The sequence below is a fragment of the Cucurbita moschata genome, unplaced genomic scaffold, assembly GCF_002738365.1.
Source record: "Cucurbita moschata cultivar Rifu unplaced genomic scaffold, Cmos_1.0 Cmo_Scf00268, whole genome shotgun sequence".
In the NCBI taxonomy this organism is placed as follows: Eukaryota; Viridiplantae; Streptophyta; class Magnoliopsida; order Cucurbitales; family Cucurbitaceae; genus Cucurbita; species Cucurbita moschata.
This window is the reverse complement of record NW_019268784.1, coordinates 3,204-12,321: the sequence shown is the minus strand read 5'-3', so window position 1 is coordinate 12,321 and position 9,118 is coordinate 3,204. Positions and strand designations below refer to the sequence as shown.

The 9,118-nt window shown below is 35.0% G+C and overlaps 2 non-coding genes across 2 annotated transcripts; both read left to right on the top strand.

The window, feature by feature from the left end:
• The first annotated feature begins 309 nt into the window (after positions 1 to 309).
• TRNAP-AGG lies at positions 310 to 381 on the top strand. Its single transcript has one exon. It is a non-coding gene; the product is annotated as a tRNA-Pro (tRNA).
• Positions 382 to 8,369: 7,988 nt separating this feature from the next.
• Positions 8,370 to 8,442, top strand: TRNAA-AGC. Its single transcript has one exon. It is a non-coding gene; the product is annotated as a tRNA-Ala (tRNA).
• Positions 8,443 to 9,118: the final 676 nt, after the last annotated feature.

Genomic DNA, 9,118 nt, shown 5'->3' with positions numbered 1-9,118 from the left:
TACATTCAAAAAACCTTCATTTTCTTGTAAGCAAAATAGAAGAATTAAATCAAACAAACTGATGAACGGAGCCGAATAAATCCAACCCTACCCAAACTGATTAGTTTGATTCATTTGTTGGGTTGTAGTTTATTTGATAACACTTGCATAGTAGAACAATTCAATATTACATGCCTTACTTACAAGTAAAATACTAGACCATCAAATTTTTGTTTTATAGTCCAACAACCGCCAATGAAAATAGATTTCAAACTTGAGAGAAAAAAATATATTGAGTAGGAATTAAAAATGTTGCATTTTTTTTAGAAAGGGCATTTGGTCTAGTGGTATGATTCTCACTTAGGGTGCGAGAGGTCCCAAGTTCAATTCTTGGAATGCCCCTATGTTCATATATCAAAAGATGAGCCTCAGAGAAAGCAAGTACTACATCATTAAATACTTGTGTTTCTTTTTTCTTCTTTCTACACTAATTATCTTTTTATCTTTACATCATTAAATACTTGTGTTTCTTTTTTCTTCTTTATTCTTTTTTCTTCTCTCTACAGTAATTATCGTAAACCCTATGTAAATAATTTAACAGCGGTCTAGATCTAAAAGATATAATAATAATTGCTCATGGATTTCATTAACAAAGTAAATAAATGAAATAATGATGATACATTCCATAAACAACTTAATATATGGTCCATTATAAGGGCATTTGTTATAGTGGTATGATTCTTGCTTTGGGTGCAAGAGGTCTTGAGTTCAATTCTCGAAATGCCCCTCCAAAAGAAAACAAAGCACAATTTTGAAAGGAAAAAAAATAAAAAAATAAAATAGTTTTCAATGGGCCTAACCCAAAGGAATGCGTGTGCATTGCTTCAACTTATATAAATTTCATATATAGACTAGCAACTAAGAATTAAAGATCGACTACAATGACATTTGGTCTAAGTGGTATGATTATTGTTTTGGGTGTGAGAGAATTCTCAAAATGCCCCCAACAATATTATATCAAAATGAATTAAGCAAGATAATATAATTTAAAATGTGATTTTTAAACATTGAACCAAGAACATGAGAATAGAGAATGAAACATATTCTTGGAAGAATAAAGACCGTCTCGAGCCCGACTTCAAAAAGAGCATTACACAAATTGTTCATTCTTCAAATTGTTCATTCTTTCTAGGAACTTTTCATAACCGATGAAGAAGTTTCAGAGAGCCATAGGTTCGAATCCTGTCACCTTGATATGGTATTCTCATGGGCCGAAGTGCAAAGCCCCATAGCCTATCCGTGGTCAGGAAGGCAGGCGAACCGCGCACACTGAAAAAAAAAAAGCACACGTAGAATTGTCATTCTTTTGTCTTTTGAAACCCCTTACCTTATCAGTCATCAGGCAGGTTTTTTGTATCATATATCGAGATAATTATTATGAAAAAGCTATTCCACTAGTGTGACTTAGATACCCTTTCTTTGTAGTATCAGTCATGCTATTTGAATAGCTTGAAGTCATCATAGCCTCTCCACCGGTTCCGAAGACTCCTTCGGCATCAATGTGCTCCAATGAAAGAGATCAGACCCTTTCCTGAACTAGAACCGGGCACAAAACGCCGAGGAGAAAGTCAAAAGCAAGCTCTTTTCGCGTATACGCAATCTTGAAACCCAATTAGCTCACGGACTGTCTCCTCAACCCTGGCGAGTATGAGTGCTTGGTAAGAGAGAATGTTGAATGAGAAAGACATTCGATTACGCCAACATTCGCAACTACCAAAGTGCGTTAAACCTAGTAGAGATCTTCGACCTAATGATAATGGAACTTCAAGCCCATTTAATCAATCCACTTTGTACCTTATTGTTGACCGAATCGGATGCACGCCAGGCCTAAATTGTCTCTCAGTCACCAAGAGAGGAAAGGAAAATCAGATCCGAAGTTTACGAATCGAAGAGAAAGTGGATATGAGTTCTACACGCTTTCATTTTCAAAAGATTCGCTTGCCTACAGTACTTTATTCAGGATTTGAATTCCTTGATCATTTCCTTGGTGGATAACACAAATGAAATCGTTTCCCTGACCGCCCATCTTATGAGTCAATTCTTGTCTTGTTGGTTTGTTGTACTATTCTATACCTCTCTCAATTGATAGAAAGACGTTCGGGAGCTGGGAAGGCCTACTGTGAGGGAACTTTCCTTTTCACGGTAGGCAAAGGTAAAGCGGGACTACATATGTCCACAATGATCAAGGCAAAACGACTCCTTCTTTAGAAGACGTTGGTTTTATCGAAACTGTTAGATCCGCTTTCATTAAAGAAAAAATAGGAGATCTTGGTTTGACCGATGTCGATTCATATGGCAATGCGGACTCGACTCAGAATGAGGATTCCGCTTTTCATACTGCTGGTATGAGCCGAAAGAGCTGGTAAGCTATCTCGCTAAATGAAAGGAAAGAGCACGTATGGGTTGACCTTGTTACAAGGGCGGGGGCCAGCCAAAGAAGGTCAGTCGGACTAAGTTAGGACCCTTGATCCGGTTCAGCTAGGTTCTTCCATGCTAGAATGTATGCGTATCGATATCCTCTTTAGAACCGGTTGCTTCCTCTTTTTGTTTATACGTTTGGAGAAACCTGCTAAGCCCACCTTTCTTACCAGGTGTGATTCAATCTTTCAGCTCAAACTTTTCTATCGTCCGACGAAAAAAGTAGGAGTACGACTACCTTTTCTTTTTCTTGCCCGAGCCAAGGGATCATTCAGTTTCTACCAAAAGGTTCGCTATCTATTAGTTGTCGTAAACGAATGTATTTCTCATTTCATGTTAGCTCCTTCAAGAGCTTCTTGGTCCTTAGTAGACGAAACCTTGGACTTCTATCGGACTTATAGCATTTCCTGGTGAGCTCGCCGTTGAGGGTTGGCCTGACAGGAGATCGAGTAGCCTTTCTTTCCCTACCTGATATGCTTTCCCGCTTATCGTGCAACTAGCCAACTAGCCAAAGAGAGAGGGAGAGGGATCATGTCAATCAATTTGTATGTGCATTTTGTCCGTCCTATACTTGCCTGCTTAGCTTTCTTAGCCAACATCTCCAGTTTTCCCCGAACCAAGAGGTCCTACTTATCCAAACCCAAGAGTCGGATCATAGATCAAGAAAGAATGAAGTTGCTTACAGGGACGGTTACGCGATACGTCTTTTCATACTCCCCTTTTCTTTAACCCTGCTATCAACCTAGCCATTCTCGCTTGTTGCTTTAAGGGGTCTCCCCACTGTAGATTACTTGGATTGGTTCTTGCGTCCCTGTGCCAAAAAGGATGGGCGAGTTTGGTTTGAGTGTTCATCGATTGGGTGGATCCATATGCTCCGGGGGGTGAGAAGAGGTGTAGCGCAGTCTGTTCAGTGATCTGTTTTAGGTATGTTGTTCGCTAAGGCTGAAGATATATAGTAAAAATCTGATAGAGAAATATATACTAAATAATTATATATAGTAGGCGGTTACATATAGTGAAGCTATATATAATAAACTGAAATAATATGTATACCCATTAGTCAGTGCTTCCTAAATGTACATTTCTCATCCTCCATATCCTCTCTTTGCATACCTAAAGTCATTAATACAAAACCATTGGTCAATATTTCTTCTTACATTTTCTCTATCATATTTTTTGTGTTCATTTAGATCAAGTGTGTGCGCTGTTGTGTGATTCTAATAACTAGTATTAGAGCGAGGAGAGATTCACCATGATCTGTGAAGATGGAAAGTTCAAAAACTGGAATTGAAAAATTTGATGGATTCGATATCAGTTTCTAGAAGATGCAGATTGAAGATTATCTATACGAGAAAGATATTCAAGAACCCATTTTGGGGGTGAAGCTGGATACCATGACCACGGAGGAGTGGAAGCTCAAGGATTGTCACGCCGTAGGGTTAATTTGGTTGACGCTGCCAGGGAACCAAAGAAATTGCGATTCGAAATGGTCCCGTTTGGGGACCATCTCCAGTTTCTTCATTTCTAGTACCAAAATTTCATGGATAGATGTCTCACACTGTGCAACGGCAACTCTCTGTTTTCCTATGGCTAGTAAGATATCTCATGACCACTCTTTTCCTCCTCACCATATCTAGACACTATAACGTTGATCCACTATTGTCTTATATAGTTAACGTTCACTCTTTAACGTCCAGGGACATTTTATAACTACCACGAAAATCAAAACATACAATAAATTCATACAAGTTTTACAACATATCATATACTACAAAATAGGGTTAGACTACTTACTTGGTCGCGGAGAGACGTGTCATCGAGCTGAGTCATAGAGATATACGACTCTTTATCCTAAGAAAAAATCTATATAATTTAAAATCTGGCTGCTCTGGTACCAATGTGTCACAACCCAAATTTCAAGGGTTCAAAACTCAAATAGAAACTAAAATTGAGAGTGAAAACAAATAAAAATAAAAGTAAATTAATATAAAATAAGAAAATGTTGTAAAATTAAAATGAGATTGAGAAAACTAACACAACATTAAATATAAAATTAAATTAAATTATAAGACGGTGTTGTTCAAATTTATCCAAACAAAAGAAAAAAAAGGGTTTGAGATACAATTACAAAAAAACAAAAAAAAAAGTACAAAAAAACTCAAACACAAAGACAGACTAACGCTACATAACAACCCCATCTGTGAGTGCACAACCTTTGAAGGCTCCCTCATCTCAACGGTAAGTTCTATTACGAACCCATCCAAAATAATCACACCTGTGACCGCATCTCCTGACTTTAAACTGCTAGTCTAAACATGGTTTCGTCACGAAAGCTTTAGAGATAAATCTATCTTTACAAAAATATTTTTCTCTTAATTTATAATTAGTCATAAAAAGAAATAATTAGGTACAAATTTGGTCTAGAATTCAAAACTTTCAAATCTTACTATTCCTTAACCATATTCAAATCGAGATTCTTGAACTCCTAGTACCTTAAATAAAGTTGGTATCCTCTAATAAAACAGGAATTTCTCTTAAGATCATTAAATTCTTATAGACTCCAGGCTCAATATCAATAATACAATTATGTTTTATCTTGAACACGCCAAACATGAAAGTAAAGTGCGTTCAATTTAACTCCATTTTATTGCCATCTTGAATGATGTGTAGGGTATATTCTTGATTTAAAAGTTCTTGTGACATGACAGTTCATATTAGTTAAGCTTTTTGCAAAATCACAAGTTAAAAGACAACAACGATGAACCTAGGTCTATTAGTCAATTCAAAGACAATTTCTTTCTCCATCTTATCGATAATAATAGTTCAACTAAATCCATATTATGCAAAGAAACAAGTTTACGACTCATAAAAACAACTACCTAAATTATGTCCTAAAAATTTGAAAACATAAGTTGTAGTTGATAATTACATAAAAATTTCCCTAAATCCATGAATTCCTGTCCAATTAGTCAATCCTAAAGATTGTAACTAGCATATAGTTATTGAAGCTCCACATGAAGCAATTTAAAGTTCCCCTACATAACTAAAGTTCATCTCATCTTTAATGAAGCATGAATTGCACTGAAGTTCATGAAATGCTTATAGACTCCAACTCTGAGTACTATTAATGCAATTATGTTTCATATGAGTTTGTCATAAATGAAATTAAGGTGCATTCAATACAACTTTATTTTCTTGTCATACGAGGCAAAATAGAAAAATTAAATCAAACAAACTGATGAACTGAACCGAATCAATCCAACCAAAATTGATTAGTTTGTTTCTTTTGTTGGGTTGTTGGTTTATTTGATAACCCTGGTATATTATAACAATTCAACTTTTTCATTTTATAGCCCTCCAACTACTAAGAGAAAAATATATTTGAGTAGAAGCTAAAAATATTGGGTGTTCAAGAAAAGGCATTTGGTTTAGTGGTATGATCTCTTCTTATCTAAGGACTTCATATTCGACATTTTATACTTATCACCATGCTCTTAATACTCATAGTCTTTCTTAACATCCCATCCCAAGGCTTCATACATACGTTTCAAGTGGTATAACAAGGGCATTTGGTCTAGTGGTATGAAAGACATTTACCAAGTAAATAAATACATTAAAATAACACAAGTGACACATATGTAAACTATGTTATTAATATTTTATTTCTATTACATCTTTCCTTATTTATGAAATAAAGAGCGGAGATATTTTCCATTCACAATTACTGATGACGAGAGGTTTAGGATTTTTTAATGTAAGAATCGTGGGGATGTAGCTCAGATGGTAGAGCGCTCACTTCCAATGTGGAAAGTACGGGGTTGATACCTTGCATCTCCAAATGAATCGATCACTAAATATATTATTTCTTTTCAATTTTTTCTTATTTACGACATAATGAGTAGAGATAGTTTTTCATGTCACTATTATTGATGACGAGACATTTAGGATTTTGTAACATAAGAATCGTGGGGATGTAGCTCAAATGGTAGACCGCTTGCTTTGCATGCGAGAGGTACGGGGATAGATACCACGCATCTCCAAAATAAAACTATGTTATTAAATATATTATTCAAAATTATTTATTTTCAATTTTTCCTTATTCATGAAGGTTGAGTAGCGATATTTCTTCATTTTCACTATTATTGATGATGGAAAATTTAGGGTTTTGTGATGCAAGAATTGTGGGGATGTAGCTTCACTTAGGATGCGAGAGGTACGGTTTAGCATACGAGAAGTACGAGGATCGATACCTCGCATCTCCAAAAGAAACTATTTATTATTAATATTTTATTTCTATTCAATATTTCCTTATTTATGACATAATATGCAGAGATACTTTTTCATTTTCACAATTATTGATGAAGGGACGTTTAGGGTTTTTTGATGTAAGAATTGTAGGGATGTAGTTCAAATGGTAGAGCGTTCATTTCCCATGTGGAAAGTACGGGGATCAATACCTTGCATCTCCGATTGAATCGATTACTAAATATATTATTTTTTTTCAATTTTTTCTAATTTAGGACATAATGAGCCGGGATAGTTTTTCATTTTCACTATTACTGATGACGAGATGTTTAGGACTTTGTGACATAAGAATTTTGGGGATATAGCTTAGATGGTAGAGCACTCGCTTTGCATGCGAGAGGTATGGGGATCGATACCCTGCATCTCTAGATTTTCTTCATTTTCAATATTATTGATGATGGAAAATTTAGGGTTTTATGATGCAACAATTGTGGGGATGTAGCTTGTGATGGGAATTTGAGGGTTTTATGATGCAACAATTGTGGGGATGTAGCTTAGATGGTAGATCTCATTTAGCATGCGAGAGGTAAGGGGATATCCTGCATCTCAAAAAGAAATTATTTGTTATTAATATTTTACTTCTATTCAACCTTTCCTTATTTATAACATAATTAGCGGAGATATTTTTTCATTTTCACTTGATGACAGGACATTTAGGGTTTTCTGATATAAGTATTGTGGGAATGTAGCTTAGATGGTAGATTTCTTGCTTAGCATGCGATTGGTACGGGGATCGGATCGATACCCCATACCTCCAAAAGAGTTTCGTTATTACTATTTTATTCCTATTAAATTTTTCCTTATTTATGACATAATGAATAGCATTATTTTTTATTTTCACTATTGTTGATGACGAGATGTTTAGGATTTTATGATGTAAGAATCTTGAGGATATAGCTCAGATGGTTGAGCGTTTGCATCCCATGTGATAAGTACTGGGATCGGTACCATGCATCAACAAAGGAAACGATTACTAAGTATATTAGTTCTTTTAAATTTTTCCTTATTTACGACATAATGAGCGGGGATAGTTTTTCATTTTCAATATCATTGATGATGAGAAGTTTAGAGTTTTTTGATGTAAAATTGTGATGCGAGAGATACGGGGATCGATACCTCGCATCTCCAAAAGAAACTATTCGTTATTACAATTTTATTTCTATTCAATATTTCCTTATTTATGACATAATGAGTAGCGATATTTTTTCATTTTCACTATTATTCATGACGAGACGTTTAGGGTTTCGTGACGTAAAAATTGTAGAGATATAGCTTTAGATGGTAGAGCGCTCGCTTTGCATGCGAGTTGTACGGGGATTGATAACCCGCCTCTCCAAAAGAAAGTATTTTATTTTCACTATTATTAATGATGGGACATTTAGGGTTTTATAGTGTAACAATCACTGGGATGTAGCCTAGATGGCAGGGTGCTCGCTTTGCATGCAAAAGCTACAGGGATCGATACCTTGCATCTCCAAAAATAAGACTATCTAATATATTATTTCTTTTCAATTTTTCCCTATTCATGACATGTTGGGTAGCAATATTTCTTCATTTTCACTATTATTGATGACGGAAAATTTAGGATTTTGTGATGCAAAAATTGTGGGGATGTAGCTCAGATGGTAGAGCGCTCGCTTAGCATGCGAGAGGTACGGGAATCAATACCCCGCATCTCCAAAAGGGAGAAATTATTTTTTTAAGTATGAATTAATTTAACGTGTTATGTATAAGGTGGGTAGAAAAAGAAAAGATACTTATATAAGGATTATTATATCGAGTACATAGAGAGAGGACTTATTGTAAAGGGAATTCGCTTGAGTAATGTCTCGCTTGAGTAATGTCCCACAAGCACATTGTCCCACAAGCACATAGAATGTCCCAGAGAGAGGACTTATAGGTAATGTCCCACTTATAGGTAATGTCCCACTTATAGGTAATGTCCCACAAACACATAGAGAGAGGACTTATTGTAAAGGGAATTTGATGAATTCCTTAAAAGAGATAATGAATTCCTTAAAAGAGATAATGAATTCCTTAAAAGAGATAATGAATTCCTTAAAAGAGATAATGAATTCCTTAAAAGAGATAATGAATTCCTTAAAAGAGATAATGAATTCCTTAAAAGAGATAATGAATTCCTTAAAAGAGATAATGAATTCCTTAAAAGAGATAATGAATTCCTTAAAAGAGATAATGAATTCCTTAAAAGAGATAATGAATTCCTTAAAAGAGATAATGAATTCCTTAAAAGAGATAATGAATTCCTTAAAAGAGATAATGAATTCCTTAAAAGAGATAATGAATTCCTTAAAAGAGATAATGAATTCCTTAAAAGAGATAATGAATTCCTTAA